This window comes from Cylas formicarius, unplaced genomic scaffold (assembly GCF_029955315.1).
Source record: "Cylas formicarius isolate icCylForm1 unplaced genomic scaffold, icCylForm1.1 PGA_scaffold_13__1_contigs__length_503275, whole genome shotgun sequence".
Taxonomy (NCBI): domain Eukaryota; kingdom Metazoa; phylum Arthropoda; class Insecta; order Coleoptera; family Brentidae; genus Cylas; species Cylas formicarius.
Genome location: NW_026844228.1, coordinates 197,722 through 221,996, shown reverse-complemented (window position 1 = coordinate 221,996; position 24,275 = coordinate 197,722).

The following is a 24,275-nucleotide window of genomic DNA, read 5'->3' as shown; positions in this document are numbered from 1 at the left end:
GCCATGAGTTGAAATATAAGGCCATCATATTTTTATAAATTTATGTATTGAATCCCATATTTGAGAAAAATTTCTGGGCTGAGCTCTTAATTAAAAAATATATATTTCAAGCAAAACAATGGCCGTTTGCAGCAGGTAGGTTTCGAACCTACGCTGCCATGGAGAATCTGATTTCTAGTCAGAAGCCTTAACGGACACACAAGGCTAAACCTGTTTGAAAGTCGAACTATTTCTGGTGATGTGCCATGCGTTGAAATATAAGGCCATTATATTTTTATAAATTTATGTAATCAATCCTTATATTTGAGAAAAATTTCTGGGCTGAGCTGTTAATTAAAAAATATATATTTCAAGCAAAACAATGGCCGTTTGCAGCAGGTAAGTTTCGAACCTACGCTGCCATGGAGAATCTGATTTCTAGTCAGCAGCCTTAACCGACACACAAGGCTAAATCTGTTTGAAAGTCGAACTATTTCTTTTGATGTGCCATGTGTTGAAATATAAGGCCATTATATTTTTATAAATTTTTGTATTGAATCCCCATATTTGAGAAAAATTTCTGGACTGAGCTGTTAATTAAAAAATATATGTTTCAAGCAAAACAATGGCCGTTTGCAGCATATAGGTTTCGAACCTACGCTGCCATGTAGAATCTGATTTCTAGTCAGAAGCCTTAGCCGACAGACCAAGGCTAAATCTGTTTGAAAGTCGAAATATTTCTGGTGATGTGCCATGAGTTGAAATATAAGGCCATCATATTTTTATAAATTTATGTATTGAATCCCATATTTTAGAAAAATTTCTGGGCTGAGCTGTTAATTAAAAAATATGTGTTTCAAGCAAAACAATTTCCGTTTGCAGCAGGTAGCTTTTGAACCTACGCTGCCATGGAGAATCCGATTTCTAGTCAGAAGCCTTAGCCGAGAGACCAAGGCTAAATCTCTTTGAAAGTCGAACTATTTCTGGTGATGTGCCATGCGTTGAAATATAAGGCCATTATGTTTTTATAAATTTATGTATTGAATCCCCATATTTGAGAAAAATTTCTGGGCTGAGCTGTTAATTAAAAAATATATATTTCAAGCAAAACAATGGCCGTTTGCAGCATATTGGTTTCGAACCTACGCTGCCATGGAGAATCTGATTTCTAGTCAGAAGCCTTAACCGACAGACCAAGGCTAAATCTGTTTGAAAGTCGAACTATTTCTGGTGATGTGCCATGCGTTGAAATATAAGGCCATTATATTTTTATAAATTTATGTACTCAATCCTTATATTTGAGAAAAATTTCTGGGCTGAGCTGTTAATTAAAAAATATATATTTCAAGCAAAACAATGGCCGTTTGCACTAGGTAGGTATCGAACCTACGCTGCCATGGAGAATCTGATTTCTAGTCAGACGCCTTAACCGACAGACCAAGGTTAAATCTGTTTGAAAGTCGAACTATTTCTGATTATGTGCCATGCATTGAAATAAAAGTCCATTATATTTTTATAAATTTATGTACTCAATCTTTATATTTGAGAAAAATTTCTGCGCTGAGCTGTTAATTAAAAAAAAAATATTTCAAGCAAAACAATGGCCGTTCGCAGTAGGTAGGTATCGAACCTACGCTGCCATGGAGAATCTGATTTCTAGTCAGACGCCTTAACCGACAGACCAAGGCTAAATCTGTTTTAAAGTCGAACTATTTCTGATTATGTGCCATGCGTTGAAATATAAGGCCATTATATTTTTATAAATTTATGTACTCAATCCTTATATTTGAGAAAAATTTCTGGGCTGAGCTGTTAATTAAAAAATATATATTTCAAGCAAAACAATGGCCGTTCGCAGTAGGTAGGTATCGAACCTACGCTGCCATGGAGAATCTGATTTCTAGTCAGACGCCTTAACCGACAGACCAAGGCTAAATCTGTTTTAAAGTCGAACTATTTCTGGCGATGTGCCATGCGTTGAAATATAAGGCCATTATATTTTTATAAATTTATGTACTCAATCCTTGTATTTGAGAAAAATTTCTGGGCTGAGCTGTTAATTAAAAAATATATATTTCAAGCAAAACAATGGCCGTTTGCAGCATATAGGTTTCGAACCTACGCTGCCATGGAGAATCTGATTTCCACTCAGAAGCCTAAACCGACAGACCAAGGCTAAATCTGTTTGAAAGTCGAACTATTTCTGATTATGTGCCATGCATTGAAATATAAGTCCATTATATTTTTATAAATTTATGTACTCAATCCTGATATTTGAGAAAAATTTCTGGGCTGAGCTGTTAATTAAAAAATATATATTTCAAGCAAAACAATGGCCGTTTGCAGTAGGTAGGTATCGAACCTACGCTGCCATGGAGAATCTGATTTCTAGTCAGACGCCTTAACCGACAGACCAAGGTTAAATCTGTATGAAAGTCGAACTATTTCTGGTGATGTGCCTTGTGTTGAAATATAAGGCCATTACATTTTTATAAATTTATGTAGTCAATCCCCATATCTGAGAAACATTTCTGGGCTGAGCTGTTAATTAAAAAATATATGTTTCAAGCAAAACAATGGCCTTTTGCAGCATATAGGTTTCGAACCTACGCTGCCATGTAGAATCTGATTTCTAGTCAGAAGCCTTAGCCGACAGACCAAGGCTAAATCTGTTTGAAAGTCGAAATATTTCTGGTGATGTGCCATGAGTTGAAATATAAGGCCATTATATTTTTATAAATTTATGTATTGAATCCCCATATTTGAGAAAAATTTCTGGGCTGAGCTGTTAATTAAAAAATATATATTTCAAGCAAAACAATGGCCGTTTGCAGCATATTGGTTTCGAACCTACGCTGCCATGGAGAATCTGATTTCTAGTCAGAAGCCTTAACCGACAGACCAAGGCTAAATTTGTTTGAAAGTCGAACTATTTCTGGTGATGTGCCATGCGTTGAAATATAAGGCCATTATATTTTTATAAATTTATGTACTCAATCCTAATATTTGAGAAAAATTTCTGGGCTGAGCTGTTAATTAAAAAATATATATTTCAAGCAAAACAATGGCCGTTTGCACTAGGTAGGTATCGAACCTACGCTGCCATGGAGAATCTGATTTCTAGTCAGACGCCTTAACCGACAGACCAAGGTTAAATCTGTTTGAAAGTCGAACTATTTCTGATTATGTGCCATGCATTGAAATAAAAGTCCATTAAATTTTTATAAATTTATGTACTAAATCCTTATATTTGAGAAAAATTTCTGTTCTGAGCTGTTAATTAAAAAATATATATTTCAAGCAAAACAATGGACGTTCGCAGTAGGTAGGTTTCGAACCTACGCTGCCATAGAGAATCTGATTTCTAGTCAGACGCCTTAACCGACAGACCAAGGCTAAATCTGTATGAAAGTCGAACTATTTCTGGTGGTGTGCCTTGTGTTGAAATATAAGGCCATTACATTTTTATAAATTTATGTAGTCAATCCCCATATCTGAGAAAAATTTATGGGCTGAACTGTTAATTAAAAAATATATATTTCAAGCAAAACAATGGCCGTTTGCAGCATATAGGTTTCGAACCTACGCTGCCATGGAGAATCCGATTTCTAGTCAGAAGCCTTAACCGAGAGACCAAGGCTAAATCTGTTTGAAAGTCGAACTATTTCTGGTGATGTGCCATGCGTTGAAATATAAGGCCATTATATTTTTATAAATTTATGTATTGAATCCCCATATTTGAGAAAAATTTCTGGGCTGAGCTGTTAATTAAAAAATATGTATTTCAAGCAAAACAATGGCCGTTTGCAGCAGGTAGGTTTTGAATCTACGCTGCCATGGAGAATCTGATTTCTAGTCAGAAGCCTTAACCGACAGACCAAGGCTAAATCTGTTTGAAAGTCGAACTATTTCTGGTGATGTGCCATGCGCTGAATTATAAGGCCATTATATTTTTATAAATTTATGTATTGAATCCCCATATTTGAGAAAAATTTCTGGGCTGAGCTGTTAATTAAAAAATATGTATTTCAAGCAAAACAATGGCCGTTTGCAGCAGGTAGGTTTTGAATCTACGCTGCCATGGAGAATCTGATTTCTAGTCAGAAGCCTTAACCGACAGATCAAGGCTAAATATGTTTGAAAGTCAAACTATTTCTGGTGATGTGCCATGCGTTGAAATATAAGGCCATTATATTTTTATAAATTTATGTATTGAATCCCCATATTTGAGAAAAATTTCTGGGCTGAGCTGTTAATTAAAAAATATGTATTTCAAGCAAAACATTGGCCGTTTGCAGCAGGTAGGTTTTGAACCTACGCTGCCATGGAGAATCTGATTTCTAGTCAGAAGCCTTAACCGACAGACCAAGGCTAAATCTGTTTGAAAGTCGAACTATTTCTGATTATGTGCCATGCGTTGAAATATAAGTCCATTATATTTTTATAAATTTATGTACTCAATCCTCATATTTGAGAAAAATTTCTGGGCTGAGCTGTTAAATAAAAAATATATATTTCAAGCAAAACAATATCCGTTTGCAGTAGGTAGGTTTCGAACCTACGCTGCCATAGAGAATCTGATTTCTAGTCAGACGCTTTAACCGACAGACCAAGGCTAAATCTGTATGAAAGTCGAACTATTTCTGGTGATGTGCCTTGTGTTGAAATATAAGGCCATTACATTTTTATAAATTTATGTAGTCAATCCCCATATCTGAAAAAAATTTCTGGGCTGAGCTCTTAATTAAAAAATATATATTTCAAGCAAAACAATGGCCTTTTGCAGCATATAGGTTTCGAACCTACGCTGCCATGGAGAATCTGATTTCTAGTCAGAAGCCTTAACCGACAGGGCAAGGCTAAATCTGTTTGAAAGTCGAACTATTTCTGGTGATGTTCCATGCGTTGAAATATAAGGCCATTATATTTTTATAAATTTATGTATTGAATCCCCATATTTGAGAAAAAAATCTGGGCTGAGCTGTTAATTAAAAAATATGTATTTCAAGCAAAACAATGGCCGTTTGTAGCAGGTAGGTTTTGAACCTACGCTGCCATGGAGAATCTGATTTCTAGTCGGAAGCCTTAACCGAGAGACCAAGGCTAAATCAGTTTGAAAGTCGAAATATTTCTGGTGATGTGCCATGCGTTGAAATATAAGGCCATTATATTTTTATAAATTTATGTATTGAATCCCCATATTTGAGAAAAATTTCTGGGCTGAGCTGTTAATTAAAAAATATATATTTCAAGCAAAACAATGGCCGTTTGCAGCATATGGGTTTCGAACCTACGCTGCCATGGAGAATCTGATTTCTAGTCAGAAGCCTTAACCGACAGACCAAGGCTAATTCTGTTTGAAAGTCGAACTATTCCTGGTGATGTGCTATGCGTTGAAATATAAGGCCATTATATTTTTATAAATTTATGTATTTAATCCCCATATTTGAGATAAATTTCTGGGCTGAGCTGTTAATTAAAAATATATATTTCAAGCAAAACAATGGCCGTTTGCAGCAGGTAGGTTTTGAATCTACGCTGCCATGGAGAATCTGATTTCTAGTCAGAAGCCTTAACCGAGAGACCAAGGCCAAATCTGTTTGAAAGTCGAACTATTTCTGGTGATGTGCCATGCGTTGAAATATAAGGCCATTATATTTTTTTAAATTTATGTATTGAATCCCCATATTTGAGAAAAATTTCTGGGCTGAGCTGTTAACTAAAAAATATATATTTCCAGCAAAACAATGGCCGTTTGCAGCATATAGGTTTCGAACCTACGCTGCCATGGAGAATCTAATTTCTAGTCAGAAGCCTTAACCGACAGACCAAGGCTAAATCTGTTTGAAAGTCGAACTATTCCTGGTGATGTGCCATGCGTTGAAATATAAGGCCATTGTATTTTTATAAATTTATGTATTGAATCCCCATATTTGAGATAAATTTCTGGGCTGAGCTGTTAATTAAAAATATATATTTCAAGCAAAACAATGGCCGTTTGCAGCATATAGGTTTCGAACCTACGCTGCCATGTAGAATCTGATTTCTAGTCAGAAGCCTTAGCCGACAGACCAAGGCTAAATCTGTTTGAAAGTCGAAATATTTCTGGTGATGTGCCATGAGTTGAAATATAAGGCCATCATATTTTTATAAATTTATGTATTGAATCCCATATTTTAGAAAAATTTCTGGGCTGAGCTGTTAATTAAAAAATATGTGTTTCGAGCAAAACAATTTCCGTTTGCAGCAGGTAGCTTTTGAACCTACGCTGCCATGTAGCATCTGATTTCTAGTCAGAAGCCTTAGCCGACAGACCAAGGCTAAATCTGTTTGAAAGTCGAAATATTTCTGGTGATGTGCCATGAGTTGAAATATAAGGCCATCATATTTTTATAAATTTATGTATTGAATCCCATATTTGAGAAAAATTTCTGGGCTGAGCTCTTAATTAAAAAATATATATTTCAAGCAAAACAATGGCCGTTTGCAGCATATAGGTTTCGAACCTACGCTGCCATGGAGAATCTGATTTCTAGTCAGAAGCCTTAACCGACAGACCAAGGCTAAATCTGTTTGAAAGTCGAAATATTTCTGGTGATGTGCCATGAGTTGAAATATAAGGCCATCATATTTTTATAAATTTATGTATTGAATCCCATATTTGAGAAAAATTTCTGGGCTGAGCTGTTAATTAAAAAATATGTGTTTCAAGCAAAACAATTTCCGTTTGCAGCAGGTAGCTTTTGAACCTACGCTGCCATGTAGAATCTGATTTCTAGTCAGAAGCCTTAGCCGAGAGACCAAGGCTAAATCTGTTTGAAAGTCGAAATATTTCTGGTGATGTGCCATGAGTTGAAATATAAGGCCATCATATTTTTATAAATTTATGTATTGAATCCCATATTTGAGAAAAATTTCTGGGCTGAGCTCTTAATTAAAAAATATATATTTCAAGCAAAACAATGGCCGTTTGCAGCAGGTAGGTTTCGAACCTACGCTGCCATGGAGAATCTGATTTCTAGTCAGAAGCCTTAACGGACACACAAGGCTAAACCTGTTTGAAAGTCGAACTATTTCTGGTGATGTGCCATGCGTTGAAATATAAGGCCATTATATTTTTATAAATTTATGTAATCAATCCTTATATCTGAGAAAAATTTCTGGGCTGAGCTGTTAATTAAAAAATATATATTTCAAGCAAAACAATGGCCGTTTGCAGCAGGTAAGTTTCGAACCTACGCTGCCATGGAGAATCTGATTTCTAGTCAGAAGCCTTAACCGACACACAAGGCTAAATCTGTTTGAAAGTCGAACTATTTCTTTTGATGTGCCATGTGTTGAAATATAAGGCCATTATATTTTTATAAATTTATGTATTGAATCCCCATATTTGAGAAAAATTTCTGGACTGAGCTGTTAATTAAAAAATATGTATTTCAAGCAAAACAATGGCCGTTTGCAGCAGGTAGGTTTAGAACCTACGCTGCCATGGAGAATCTGATTTCTAGTCAGAAGCCTTAACCGACAGACCAAGGCTAAATCTGTTTGAAAGTCGAACTATTTCTGGTGATGTGCCATGCCTTGAAATATAAGTCCATTATATTTTTATAAATTTATGTAATCAATCATTATATTTGAGAAAAATTTCTGGGCTGAGCTGTTAATTAAAAAATATATATTTCAAGCAAAACAATGGCCGTTTGCAGCAGGTAGGTTTCGAACCTACGCTGCCATGGAGAATCTGATTTCTAGTCAGAAGCCTTAACCGACACACAAGGCTAAATCTGCTTGAAAGTCGAACTATTTCTATTGATGTGCCATGTGTTGAAATATAAGGCCATTATATTTTTATAAATTTACGTATTGAATCCCCATATTTTAGAAAAATTTCTGGACTGAGCTGTTAATTAAAAAATATGTATTTCAAGCAAAACAATGGCCGTTTGCAGCAGGTAGGTTTAGAACCTACGCCGCCATGGAGAATCTGATTTCTAGTCAGAAGCCTTAACCGACAGACCAAGGCTAAATCTGTTTGAAAGTCGAACTATTTCTGGTGATGTGCCGTGCCTTGAAATATAAGTCCATTATATTTTTATAAATTTATGTACTCAATCCTTATATTTGAGAAAAATTTCTGGGCTGAGCTGTTAATTAAAAAATATATATTTCAAGCAAAACAATGGCCGTTTGCAGCAGGTAGGTTTCGAACCTACGCTGCCATGGAGAATCTGATTTCTAGTCAGAAGCCTTAACCGACACACAAGGCTAAATCTGTTTGAAAGTCGAACTATTTCTATTGATGTGCCATGTGTTGAAATATAAGGCCATTATATTTTTATAAATTTACGTATTGAATCCCCATATTTTAGAAAAATTTCTGGACTGAGCTGTTAATTAAAAAATATGTATTTCAAGCAAAACAATGGCCGTTTGCAGCAGGTAGGTTTCGAACCTACGCTGCCATGGAGAATCTGATTTCTAGTCAGAAGCCTTAACCGACAGACCAATGCTAAATGTGTTTGAAAGTCGAACTACTTCTAGTGATGTGAAATGCGTTGAAATATAAGGCCATTATATTTTTATAAATTTATGTATTGAATCCCCATATTTGAGATAAATTTCTGGGCTGAGCTGTTAATTAAAAAATATATATTTCAAGCAAAACAATGGCCGTTTGCAGTAGGTAGGTTTCGAAGCTACGCTGCCATAGAGAATCTGATTTCTAGTCAGACGCCTTAACCGACAGACCAAGGCTAAATCTGTTTGAAAGTCGAATTATTTCTGGTGATGTGCCATGCGTTGAAATATAAGGCTATTATATTTTTATAAATTTATGTATTGAATCCCCATATTTGAGAAAAATTTCTGGGCTGAGCTGTTAATTAAAAAATTAATATTTCAAGAAAAACAATGGCCGTTCGCAGTAGGTAGGTTTCGAACCTACGATGCCATGGAAAATCTGATTTCTAGTCAGAAGCCTTAACCGACAGACCAAGGCTAAATCTGTTTGAAAGTCGAAATATTTCTGGTGACGTGCCATGCGTTGAAATATAAGGCCATTATATTTTTATAAATTTATGTATTGAATCCCCATATTTGAGAAAAATTTCTGGGCTGAGCTTTTAATTAAAAAATATATATTTCAAGCAAAACAATGGCCGTTTGCAGCAGGTAGGTTTCGAACCTACGCTGCCATGGAGAATCTGATTTCTAGTCAGACGCCTTAACCGACAGACCAAGGCTAAATCTGTTTGAAGGTCGAACTATTTCTGATTATGTGCCATGCGTTGAAATATAAGTCCATAATATTTTTATAAATTTATGAACTCAATCCTTATATTTGAGAAAAATTTCTGGGCTGAGCTGTTAATTAAAAAATATATATTTAAAGCAAAACAATGGCCGTTTGCTGTAGGTAGGTTTCGAACCTACGATGCCATGGAAAATCTGATTTCTAGTCAGAAGCCTTAACCGACAGACCAAGGCTAAATCTGTTTGAAAGTCGAATTATTTCTGGTGATGTGACATGCGTTGAAATATAAGGCTATTATATTTTTATATATTTATGTATTGAATCCCCATATTTGAGAAAAATTTCTGGGCTGAGCTGTTAATTAAAAAATATATATTTCAAGCAAAACAATGGCCGTTTGCAGTACGTAGGTTTCGAACCTACGATGCCATGAAAAATCTGATTTCTAGTCAGAAGCCTTAACCGACAGACCAAGACTAAGTCTGTTTGAAAGTCGAACTATTTCTGGTGATGTGCCATGCGTTGAAATATAAGGCCAATTTATTTTTATAAATTTATGTAATCAATCCCCATATTTTATAAAAATTTCTGGGCTGAGCTGTAAATTAAAAAATATATATTTCAAGCAAAACAATGGCCGTTCGCAGTAGGTAGGTATCGAACCTACGCTGCCATGGAGAATCTGATTTCTAGTCAGACGCCTTAACCGACAGACCAAGGCTAAATCTGTTTTAAAGTCGAACTATTTCTGATTATGTGCCATGCGTTGAAATATAAGGCCATTATATTTTTATAAATTTATGTACTCAATCCTTATATTTGAGAAAAATTTCTGGGCTGAGCTGTTAATTAAAAAATATATATTTCAAGCAAAACAATGGCCGTTTGCAGCATATAGGTTTCGAACCTACGCTGCCATGGAGAATCTGATTTCCACTCAGAAGCCTTAACCGACAGACCAAGGCTAAATCTGTTTGAAAGTCGAACTATTTCTGATTATGTGCCATGCATTGAAATATAAGTCCATAATATTTTTATAAATTTATGTACTCAATCCTTATATTTGAGAAAAATTTCTGGGCTGAGCTGTTAATTAAAAAATATATATTTCAAGCAAAACAATGGCCGTTTGCAGTAGGTAGGTATCGAACCTACGCTGCCATGGAGAATCTGATTTCTAGTCAGACGCCTTAACCGACAGACCAAGGTTAAATCTGTTTGAAATTCGAACTATTTCTGATTATGTGCCATGCGTTGAAATATAAGTCCATTATATTTTTATAAATTTATGTACTCAATCCTTATATTAGAGAAAAATTTCTGGGCTGAGCTGTTAATTAAAAAATATATATTTCAAGCAAAACAATGGCCGTTTGCAGTAGGTAGGTATCGAACCTACGCTGCCATGGAGAATCTGATTTCTAGTCAGACGCCTTAACCGACAGACCAAGGTTAAATCTGTTTGAAATTCGAACTATTTCTGATTATGTGCCATGCGTTGAAATATAAGTCCATTATATTTTTATAAATTTATGTACTCAATCCTTATATTTGAGAAAAATTTCTGGGCTGAGCTGTTAATTAAAAAATATATATTTCAAGCAAAACAATGGCCGTTTGCAGTAGGTAGGTTTCGAACCTACGCTGCCATAGAGAATCTGATTTCTAGTCAGACGCCTTAACCGACAGACCAAGGCTAAATCTGTATGAAAGTCGAACTATTTCTGGTGATGTGCCTTGTGTTGAAATATAAGGCCATTACATTTTTATAAATTTATGTAGTCAATCCCCATATCTGAGAAAAATTTCTGGGCTGAGCTGTTAATTTAAAAATATATATTTCAAGCAAAACAATGGCCGTTTGCAGCATATAGGTTTCGAACCTACGCTGCCATGTAGAATCTGATTTCTAGTCAGAAGCCTTAGCCGACAGACCAAGGCTAAATCTGTTTGAAAGTCGAAATATTTCTGGTGATGTGCCATGAGTTGAAATATAAGGCCATCATATTTTTATAAATTTATGTATTGAATCCCATATTTTAGAAAAATTTCTGGGCTGAGCTGTTAATTAAAAAATATGTGTTTCAAGCAAAACAATTTCCGTTTGCAGCAGGTAGCTTTTGAACCTACGCTGCCATGGAGAATCCGATTTCTAGTCAGAAGCCTTAACCGAGAGACCAAGGCTAAATCTCTTTGAAAGTCGAACTATTTCTGGTGATGTGCCATGCGTTGAAATATAAGGCCATTATATTTTTATAAATTTATGTATTGAATCCCCATATTTGAGAAAATTTTCTGGGCTGAGCTGTTAATTAAAAAATATATATTTCAAGCAAAACAATGGCCGTTCGCAGTAGGTAGGTATCGAACCCACGCTGCCATGGAGAATCTGATTTCTAGTCAGAAGCCTTAACCGACAGACCAGGGCTAAATCTGTTTTAAAGTCGAACTATTTCTGGCGATGTGCCATGCGTTGAAATATAAGGCCATTATATTTTTATAAATTTATGTACTCAATCCTTATATTTGAGAAAAATTTCTGGGCTGAGCTGTTAATTAAAAAATATATATTTCAAGCAAAACAATGGCCGTTTGCAGCATATAGGTTTCGAACCTACGCTGCCATGGAGAATCTGATTTCCACTCAGAAGCCTTAACCGACAGACCAGGGCTAAATCTGTTTTAAAGTCGAACTATTTCTGGCGATGTGCCATGCGTTGAAATATAAGGCCATTATATTTTTATAAATTTATGTACTCAATCCTTATATTTGAGAAAAATTTCTGGGCTGAGCTGTTAATTAAAAAATATATATTTCAAGCAAAACAATGGCCGTTTGCAGCATATAGGTTTCGAACCTACGCTGCCATGGAGAATCTGATTTCCACTCAGAAGCCTTAACCGACAGACCAAGGCTAAATCTGTTTGAAAGTCGAACTATTTCTGATTATGTGCCATGCATTGAAATATAAGTCCATAATATTTTTATAAATTTATGTACTCAATCCTTATATTTGAGAAAAATTTCTGGGCTGAGCTGTTAATTAAAAAATATATATTTCAAGCAAAACAATGGCCGTTTGCAGTAGGTAGGTATCGAACCTAAGCTGCCATGGAGAATCTGATTTCTAGTCAGACGCCTTAACCGACAGACCAAGGTTAAATCTGTTTGAAATTCGAACTATTTCTGATTATGTGCCATGCGTTGAAATATAAGTCCATTATATTTTTATAAATTTATGTACTCAATCCTTATATTTGAGAAAAATTTCTGGGCTGAGCTGTTAATTAAAAAATATATATTTCAAGCAAAACAATGGCCGTTTGCAGTAGGTAGGTTTCGAACCTACGCTGCCATAGAGAATCTGATTTCTAGTCAGACGCCTTAACCGACAGACCAAGGCTAAATCTGTATGAAAGTCGAACTATTTCTGGTGATGTGCCATGTGTTGAAATATAAGGCCATTTCATTTTTATAAATTTATGTAGTCAATCCCCATATCTGAGAAAAATTTCTGGGCTGAGCTGTTAATTAAAAAATATATATTTCAAGCAAAACAATGGCCGTTTGCAGCATATAGGTTTCGAACCTACGCTGCCATGTAGAATCTGATTTCTAGTCAGAAGCCTTAGCCGACAGACCAAGGCTAAATCTGTTTGAAAGTCGAAATATTTCTGGTGATGTGCCATGAGTTGAAATATAAGGCCATTATATTTTTATAAATTTATGTATTGAATCCCCATATTTGAGAAAAATTTCTGGGCTGAGCTGTTAATTAAAAAATATGTGTTTCAAGCAAAACAATTTCCGTTTGCAGCAGGTAGCTTTTGAACCTACGCTGCCATGGAGAATCCGATTTCTAGTCAGAAGCCTTAACCGACAGACCAAGACTAAGTCTGTTTGAAAGTCGAACTATTTCTGGTGATGTGCCATGCGTTGAAATATAAGTCCATTATATTTTTATAAATTTATGTACTCAATCCTTATATTTGAGAAAAATTTCTGGGCTGAGCTGTTAATTAAAAAATATATAATTAAAGCAAAACAATGGCCGTTTGCTGTAGGTAGGTTTCGAACCTACGATGCCATGGAAAATCTGATTTCTAGTCAGAAGCCTTAACCGACAAACCAAGGCTAAATCTGTTTGAAAGTCGAATTATTTCTGGTGATGTGCCATGCGTTGAAATATAAGGCTATTATATTTTTATAAATTTATGTAATCAATCCCCATATTTTATAAAAATTTCTGGGCTGAGCTGTTAATTAAAAAATATATATTTCAAGCAAAACAATCCCCGTTCGCAGTAGGTAGGTATCGAACCTACGCTGCCATGGAGAATCTGATTTCTAGTCAGACGCCTTAACCGACAGACCAAGGCTAAATCTGTTTTAAAGTCGAACTATTTCTGATTATGTGCCATGCGTTGAAATATAAGGCCATTATATTTTTATAAATTTATGTACTCAATCCTTATATTTGAGAAAAATTTCTGGGCTGAGCTGTTAATTAAAAAATATATATTTCAAGCAAAACAATGGCCGTTCGCAGTAGGTAGGTATCGAACCTACGCTGCCATGGAGAATCTGATTTCTAGTCAGACGCCTTAACCGACAGACCAAGGCTAAATCTGTTTTAAAGTCGAACTATTTCTGGCGATGTGCCATGCGTTGAAATATAAGGCCATTATATTTTTATAAATTTATGTACTCAATCCTTGTATTTGAGAAAAATTTCTGGGCTGAGCTGTTAATTAAAGAATATATATTTCTAGCAAAACAATGGCCGTTTGCAGCATATAGGTTTCGAACCTACGCTGCCATGGAGAATCTGATTTCCACTCAGAAGCCTAAACCGACAGACCAAGGCTAAATCTGTTTGAAAGTCGAACTATTTCTGATTATGTGCCATGCATTGAAATATAAGTCCATTATATTTTTATAAATTTATGTACTCAATCCTTATATTTGAGAAAAATTTCTGGGCTGAGCTGTTAATTAAAAAATATATATTTCAAGCAAAACAATGGCCGTTTGCAGTAGGTAGGTATCGAACCTACGCTGCCATGGAGAATCTGATTTCTAGTCAGACGCCTTAACCGACAGACCAAGGTTAAATCTGTATGAAAGTCGAACTATTTCTGGTGATGTGCCTTGTGTTGAAATATAAGGCCATTACATTTTTATAAATTTATGTAGTCAATCCCCATATCTGAGAAAAATTTCTGGGCTGAGCTGTTAATTAAAAAATATATGTTTCAAGCAAAACAATGGCCGTTTGCAGCATATAGGTTTCGAACCTACGCTGCCATGTAGAATCTGATTTCTAGTCAGAAGCCTTAGCCGACAGACCAAGGCTAAATCTGTTTGAAAGTCGAAATATTTCTGGTGATGTGCCATGAGTTGAAATATAAGGCCATCATATTTTTAAAAATTTATGTATTGAATCCCATATTTTAGGAAAATTTCTGGGCTGAGCTGTTAATTAAAAAATATGTGTTTCAAGCAAAACATTTTCCGTTTGCAGCAGGTAGCTTTTGAACCTACGCTGCCATGGAGAATCCGATTTCTAGTCAGAAGCCTTAGCCGAGAGACCAAGGCTAAATCTCTTTGAAAGTCGAACTATTTCTGGTGATGTGCCATGCGTTGAAATATAAGGCCATTATATTTTTATAAATTTATTTATTGAATCCCCATATTTGAGAAAAATTTCTGGGCTGAGCTGTTAATTAAAAAATATATATTTCAAGCAAAACAATGGCCGTTTGCAGCATATTGGTTTCGAACCTACGCTGCCATGGAGAATCTGATTTCTAGTCAGAAGCCTTAACCGACAGACCAAGGCTAAATCTGTTTGAAAGTCGAACTATTTCTGGTGATGTGCCATGCGTTGAAATATAAGGCCATTATATTTTTATAAATTTATGTACTCAATCCTTATATTTGAGAAAAATTTCTGGGCTGAGCTGTTAATTAAAAAATATATATTTCAATCAAAACAATGGCCGTTTGCACTAGGTAGGTATCGAACCTACGCTGCCATGGAGAATCTGATTTCTAGTCAGACGCCTTAACCGACAGACGAAGGTTAAATCTGTTTGAAAGTCGAACTATTTCTGATTATGTGCCATGCATTGAAATAAAAGTCCATTAAATTTTTATAAATTTATGTACTAAATCCTTATATTTGAGAAAAATTTCTGTTCTGAGCTGTTAATTAAAAAATATATATTTCAAGCAAAACAATGGCCGTTCGCAGTAGGTAGGTTTCGAACCTACGCTGCCATAGAGAATCTGATTTCTAGTCAGACGCCTTAACCGACAGACCAAGGCTAAATCTGTATGAAAGTCGAACTATTTCTGGTGATGTGCCTTGTGTTGAAATATAAGGCCATTACATTTTTATAAATTTATGTAGTCAATCCCCATATCTGAGAAAAATTTCTGAGCTGAACTGTTAATTAAAAAATATATATTTCAAGCAAAACAATGGCCGTTTGCAGCATATAGGTTTCGAACCTACGCTGCCATGTAGAATCTGATTTCTAGTCAGAAGCCTTAGCCGACAGACCAAGGTTAAATCTGTTTGAAAGTCGAAATATTTCTGGTGATGTGCCATGCGTTGAAATATAAGGCCATTATATTTTTATAAATTTATGTATTGAATCCCCATATTTGAGAAAAATTTCTGGGCTGTGCTGTTAATTAAAAAATATGTGTTTCAAGCAAAACAATTGCCGTTTGCAGCAGGTAGGTTTTGAACCTACGCTGCCATGGAGAATCCGATTTCTAGTCAGAAGACTTAACCGAGAGACCAAGGCTAAATCTGTTTGAAAGTCGAACTATTTCTGGTGATGTGCCATGCGTTGAAATATAAGGCCATTATATTTTTATAAATTTATGTATTGAATCCCCATATTTGAGAAAAATTTCTGGGCTGAGCTGTTAATTAAAAAATATATATTTCAAGCAAAACAATGGCCGTTTGCAGCATATTGGTTTCGAACCTACGCTGCCATGGAGAATCTGATTTCTAGTCAGAAGCCTTAACCGACAGACCAAGGCTAAATCTGTTTGAAAGTCGAACTATTTCTGGTGATGTGCTATGCGCTGAATTATAAGGCCATTATATTTTTATAAATTTATGTATTGAATCCCCATATTTGAGAAAAATTTCTGGGCTGAGCTGTTAATTAAAAAATATGTATTTCAAGCAAAACAATGGCCGTTTGCAGCAGGTAGGTTTTGAATCTACGCTGCCATGGAGAATCTGATTTCTAGTCAGAAGCCTTAACCGGCAGATCAAGGCTAAATATGTTTGAAAGTCAAACTATTTCTGGTGATGTGCCATGCGTTGAAATATAAGGCCATTATATTTTTATAAATTTATGTATTGAATCCCCATATTTGAGAAAAATTTCTGGGCTGAGCTGTTAATTAAAAAATATGTATTTCAAGCAAAACAATGGCCGTTTGCAGCAGGTAGGTTTTGAACCTACGCTGCCATGGAGAATCTGATTTCTAGTCAGAAGCCTTAACCGACAGACCAAGGCTAAATCTGTTTGAAAGTCGAACTATTTCTGATTATGTGCCATGCGTTGAAATATAAGTCCATTATATTTTTATAAATTTATGTACTCAATCTTTATATTTGAGAAAAATTTCTGCGCTGAGCTGTTAATTAAAAAAAATATATTTCAAGCAAAACAATGGCCGTTCGCAGTAGGTAGGTATCGAACCTACGCTGCCATTGAGAATCTGATTTCTAGTCAGACGCCTTAACCGACAGACCAAGGCTAAATCTGTTTGAAAGTCGAACTATTTCTGATTATGTGCCATGCGTTGAAATATAAGTCCATTATATATTTATAAATTTATGTACTCAATCCTCATATTTGAGAAAAATTTCTGGGGTGAGCTGTTAAATAAAAAATATATATTTCAAGCAAAACAATATCCGTTTGCAGTAGGTAGGTTTCGAACCTACGCTGCCATAGAGAATCTGATTTCTAGTCAGACGCTTTAACCGACAGACCAAGGCTAAATCTGTATGAAAGTCGAACTATTTCTGGTGATGTGCCTTGTGTTGAAATATAAGGCCATTACATTTTTATAAATTTATGTAGTCAATCCCCATATCTGAAAAAAATTTCTGGGCTGAGCTCTTAATTAAAAAATATATATTTCAAGCAAAACAATGGCCTTTTGCAGCATATAGATTTCGAACCTACGCTGCCATGGAGAATCTGATTTCTAGTCAGAAGCCTTAACCGACAGGGCAAGGCTAAATCTGTTTGAAAGTCGAACTATTTCTGGTGATGTTCCATGCGTTGAAATATAAGGCCATTATATTTTTATAAATTTATGTATTGAATCCCCATATTTGAGAAAAATTTCTGGGCTGAGCTGTTAATTAAAAAATATATATTTCAAGCAAAACAATGGCCGTTTGCAGCATATAGGTTTCGAACCTACGCTGCCATGGAGAATCTGATTTCTAGTCAGAAGCCTTAACCGACAGACCAAGGCTAAATCTGTTTGAAAGTCGAACTATTCCTGGTGATGTGCCATGCGTTGAAATATAAGGCCATTATATTTTTATAAATTTATGTATTTAATCCCCATATTTGAGATAAATTTCTGGGCTGAGCTGTTAATTAAAAATATATATTTCAAGCAAAACAATGGCCGTTTGCAGCAGGTAGGTTTTGAATCTACGCTGCCATGGAGAATCTGATTTCTAGTCAGAAGCCTTAACCGAGAGACCAAGGCTAAATCTGTTTGAAAGTCGAACTATTTCTGGTGATGTGCCATGCGTTGAAATATAAGGCCATTTTATTTTTATAAATTTATGTATTGAATCCCCATATTTGAGAAAAATTTCTGGGCTGAGCTGTTAACTAAAAAATATATATTTCAAGCAAAACAATGGCCGTTTGCAGCATATAGGTTTCGAACCTACGCTGCCATGGAGAATCTAATTTCTAGTCAGAAGCCTTAACCGACAGACCAAGGCTAAATCTGTTTGAAAGTCGAACTATTCCTGGTGATGTGCCATGCGTTGAAATATAAGGCCATTATATTTTTATAAATTTATGTATTGAATCCCCATATTTGAGATAAATTTCTGGGCTGAGCTGTTAATTAAAAATATATATTTCAAGCAAAATAATGGCCGTTTGCAGCATATAGGTTTCGAACCTATGCTGCCATGTAGAATCTGATTTCTAGTCAGAAGCCTTAGCCGACAGACCAAGGCTAAATCTGTTTGAAAGTCGAAATATTTCTGGTGATGTGCCATGAGTTGAAATATAAGGCCATCATATTTTTATAAATTTATGTATTGAATCCCATATTTTAGAAAAATTTCTGGGCTGAGCTGTTAATTAAAAAATATGTGTTTCAAGCAAAACAATTTCCGTTTGCAGCAGGTAGCTTTTGAACCTACGCTGCCATGGAGAATCCGATTTCTAGTCAGAAGCCTTAGCCGAGAGACCAAGGCTAAATCTCTTTGAAAGTCGAACTATTTCTGGTGATGTGCCATGCGTTGAAATATAAGGCCATTATATTTTTATAAATTTATGTATTGAATCCCCATATTTGAGAAAAATTTCTGGGCTGAGCTGTTAATTAAAAAATATATATTTCAAGCAAAACAATGGCCGTTCGCAGTAGGTAGGTTTCGAACCTACGCTGCCATAGAGAATCTGATTTCTAGTCAGACGCTTTAACCGACAGACCAAGGCTAAATCTGTATGAAAGTCGAACTATTTCTGGTGATGTGCCTTGTGTTGAAATATAAGGCCATTACATTTTTATAAATTTATGTAGTCAATCCCCATATCTGAGAAAAATTTCTGGGCTGAACTGTTAATTAAAAAATATATATTTCAAGCAAAACAATGGCCGTTTGCAGCATATAGGTTTCGAACCTACGCTGCCATGTAGAATCTGATTTCTAGTCAGAAGCCTTAGCCGACAGACCAAGGTTAAATCTGTTTGAAAGTCGAAATATTTCTGGTGATGTGCCATGCGTTGAAATACAAGGCCATTATATTTTTATAAATTTATGTATTGAATCCCATATTTGAGAAAAATTTCTGGGCTGAGCTGTTAATTAAAAAATATGTGTTTCAAGCAAAACAATTGCCGTTTGCTGCAGGTAGGTTTAAAACCTACGCTGCCATGGAGAATCCGATTTCTAGTCAGAAGCCTTAACCGAGAGACCAAGGCTAAATCTGTTTGAAAGTCGAACTATTTCTGGTGATGTGCCATGCTTTGAAATATAAGGCCATTATATTTTTATAAATTTATGTATTGAATCCCCATATTTGAGAAAAATTTCTGGGCTGAGCTGTTAATTAAAAAATATATATTTCAAGCAAAACAATGGCCGTTTGCAGCATATTGGTTTCGAACCTACGCTGCCATGGAGAATCTGATTTCTAGTCAGAAGCCTTAACCGACAGACCAAGGCTAAATCTGTTTCAAAGTCGAACTATTTCTGGTGATGTGCCATGCGCTTAATTATAAGGCCATTATATTTTTATAAATTTATGTATTGAATCCCCATATTTGAGAAAAATTTCTGGGCTGAGCTGTTAATTAAAAAATATGTATTTCAAGCAAAACAATGGCCGTTTGCAGCAGGTAGGTTTTGAATCTACGCTGCCATGGAGAATCTGATTTCTAGTCAGAAGCCTTAACCGACAGATCAAGGCTAAATATGTTTGAAAGTCAAACTATTTCTGGTGATGTGCCATGCGTTGAAATATAAGGCCATTATATTTTTATAAATTTATGTATTGAATCCCCATATTTGAGAAAAATTTCCGGGCTGAGCTGTTAATTAAAAAATATGTATTTCAAGCAAAACAATGGCCGTTCGCAGTAGGTAGGTATCGAACCTACGCTGCCATTGAGAATCTGACTTCTAGTCAGACCCCTTAACCGACAGACCAAGGCTAAATCTGTTTGAAAGTCGAACTATTTCTGATTATGTGCCATGCGTTGAAATATAAGTCCATTATATATTTATAAATTTATGTACTCAATCCTCATATTTGAGAAAAATTTCTGGGCTGAGCTGTTAAATAAAAAATATATATTTCAAGCAAAACAATATCCGTTTGCAGTAGGTAGGTTTCGAACCTACGCTGCCATAGAGAATCTGATTTCTATTCAGACGCTTTAACCGACAGACCAAGGCTAAATCTGTTTGAAAGTCGAACTATTTCTGGTGATGTTCCATGCGTTGAAATATAAGGCCATTATATTTTTATAAATTTATGTATTGAATCCCCATATTTGAGAAAAATTTCTGGGCTGAGCTGTTAATTAAAAATATATATTTCAAGCAAAACAATGGCCGTTTGCAGCAGGTAGGTTTTGAATCTACGCTGCCATGGAGAATCTGATTTCTAGTCAGAAGCCTTAACCGAGAGACCAAGGCTAAATCTGTTTGAAAGTCGAACTATTCCTGGTGATGTGCCATGCGTTGAAATATAAGGCCATTATATTTTTATAAATTTATGTATTGAATCCCCATATTTGAGATAAATTTCTGGGCTGAGCTGTTAATTAAAAATATATATTTCAAGCAAAACAATGGCCGTTTGCAGCATATAGGTTTCGAACCTACGCTGCCATGGAGAATCTGATTTCTAGTCAGAAGCCTTAACCGACAGACCAAGGCTAAATATGTTTGAAAGTCGAACTATTTCTGGTGATGTGCCATGCGTTGAAATATAAGGCCATTATATTTTTATAAATTTATGTATTGAATCCCATATTTGAGAAAAATTTCTGGGCTGAGCTGTTAATTAAAAAATATGTGTTTCAAGCAAAACAATTGCCGTTTGCAGCAGGTAGGTTTTGAACCTACGCTGCCATGGAGAATCTGATTTTTAGTCAGAAGCCTTAACCGACAGACCAAGGCTAAATATGTTTGAAAGTCGAACTATTTCTGGTGATGTGCCATGCGTTGAAATATAAGGCCATTATATTTTTATAAATTTATGTATTGAATCCCATATTTGAGAAAAATTTCTGGGCTGAGCTGTTAATTAAAAAATATGTGTTTCAAGCAAAACAATTGCCGTTTGCAGCAGGTAGGTTTTGAACCTACGCTGCCATGGAGAATCTGATTTCTAGTCAGAAGCCTTTACCGACAGACCAAGGCTAAATCTGTTTGAAAGTCGAACTATTTCTGGTGATGTGCCATGCGTTGAAATGTTAGGCCATTATATTTTTTTAAATTTATGTATTGAATCCCCATATTTGAGAAAAATTTCTGGGCTGAGCTGTTAATTAAAAAATATGTATTTCAAGCAAAACAATGGCCGATTGCAGCAGGTAGGTTTTGAAACTACGCTGCCATGGAGAATCTGATTTCTAGTCAGAAGCCTTAACCGACAGACCAAGGCTAAATCTGTTTGAAAGTCGAACTATTTCTGATTATGTGCCATGCGTTAAAATATAAGTCCATTATATTTTTATAAATTTATGTACTCAATCCTTATATTTGAGAAAAATTTCTTGGCTGAGCTGTTAATTAAAAAATATATATTTCAAGCAAAACAATGGCCGTTCGCAGTAGGTAGGTATCGAACCTACGCTGCCATTGAGAATCTGATTTCTAGACAGATGCCTTAACCGACAGACCAAGGCTAAATCTGTTTGAAAGTCAAACTATTTCTGATTATGTGCCATGCGTTGAAATATAAGTCCATTATATTTTTATAAATTTATGTACTCAATCCTTATATTTGAGAAAAATTTCTGGGCTGAGCTGTTAATTAAAAAATATATATTTCAAGCAAAACAATATCCGTTTGCAGTAGGTAGGTTTCGAACCTACGCTGCCATAGAGAATCTGATTTCTAGTCAGACGCCTTAACCGACAAACCAAGGCTAAATCTGTATGAAACTCGAACTATTTCTGGTGATGTGCCTTGTGTTGAAATATAAGGCCATTACGTTTTTATAAATTTATGTAGTCAATCCCCATATCTGAGAAAAATTTCTGGGCTGAGCTCTTAATTAAAAAATATATATTTCAAGCAAAACAATGGCTTTTGCAGCATATAGGTATCGAACCTACGCTGCCATGGAGAATCTGATTTCTAGTCAGAAGCCTTAACCGAGAGACCAAGGCTAAATCTATTTGAAAGTCGAACTATTTCTGATTATGTGCCATGCGTTGAAATATAAGTCCATTATATTTTTATAAATTTATGTACTCAATCCTTATATTTGAGAAAAATTTCTGGGCTGAGCTGTTAATTAAAAAATATATATTTCAAGCAAAACAATGGCCGTTCGCAGTAGGTAGGTATCGAACCTACGCTGCCATTGAGAATCTGATTTCTAGACAGATGCCTTAACCGACAGACCAAGGCTAAATCTGTTTGAAAGTCAAACTATTTCTGATTATGTGCCATGCGTTGAAATATAAGTCCATTATATTTTTATAAATTTATGTACTCAATCCTTATATTTGAGAAAAATTTCTGGGCTGAGCTGTTAATTAAAAAATATATATTTCAAGCAAAACAATATCCGTTTGCAGTAGGTAGGTTTCGAACCTACGCTGCCATAGAGAATCTGATTTCTAGTCAGACGCCTTAACCGACAAACCAAGGCTAAATCTGTATGAAACTCGAACTATTTCTGGTGATGTGCCTTGTGTTGAAATATAAGGCCATTACATTTTTATAAATTTATGTAGTCAATCCCCATATCTGAGAAAAATTTCTGGGCTGAGCTCTTAATTAAAAAATATATATTTCAAGCAAAACAATGGCCTTGTGCAGCATATAGGTATCGAACCTACGCTGCCATGGAGAGTCTGATTTCTAGTCAGAAGCCTTAACCGAGAGACCAAGGCTAAATCTGTTTGAAAGTCGAACTATTTCTGGTGATGTGCCATGCGCTGAATTATAAGGCCATTATATTTTTATAAATTTATGTATTGAATCCCCATATTTGAGAAAAATTTCTGGGCTGAGCTGTTAATTAAAAAATATGTACTTCAAGCAAAACAATGGCCGTTTGCAGCCGGTAGGTTTTGAACCTTCGCTGCCATGGAGAATCTGATTTCTAGTCAGAAGCCTTAACCGACAGACCAAGGCTAAATCTATTTGAAGGTCGAACTATTTCTGATTATGTGCCATGCGTTGAAATATAAGTCCATTATATTTTTATAAATTTATGTACTCAATCCTTATATTTGAGAAAAATTTCTGCGCTGAGCTGTTAATTAAAAAAAATATATTTCAAGCAAAACAATGGCCGTTCGCAGTAGGTAGGTTTCGAACCTACGCTGCCATACAGAATCTGATTTCTAGTCAGACGCTTTAACCGACAGACCAAGGCTAAATCTGTTTGAAAGTCGAACTATTTCTGGTGATGTTCCATGCGTTGAAATATAAGGCCATTATATTTTTATAAATTTATGTATCGAATCCCCATATTTGAGAAAAATTTCTGGGCTGAGCTGTTAATTAAAAAATATGTATTTCAAGCAAAACAATGGCCGTTTGTAGCAGGTAGGTTTTGAACCTACGCTGCCATGGAGAATCTGATTTCTAGTCAGAAGCCTTAACCGAGAGACCAAGGCTAAATCAGTTTGAAAGTCGAACTATTTCTGGTGATGTGATATGCGTTGAAATATAAGGCCATTATATTTTTATAAATTTATGTATTGAATCTGATTTCTAGTCAGAAGCCTTTACCGACAGACCAAGGCTAAATCTGTTTGAAAGTCGAACTATTTCTGGTGATGTGCCATGCGTTGAAATGTTAGGCCATTATATTTTTATAAATTTATGTATTGAATCCCCATATTTGAGAAAAATTTCTGGGCTGAGCTGTTAATTAAAAAATATGTATTTCAAGCAAAACAATGGCCGTTTGCAGCAGGTAGGTTTTGAACCTACTCTGCCATGGAGAATCTGATTTCTAGTCAGAAGCCTTAACCGACAGACCAAGGCTAAATCTGTTTGAAAGTCGAACTATTTCTGTTTATGTGCCATGCGTTAAAAT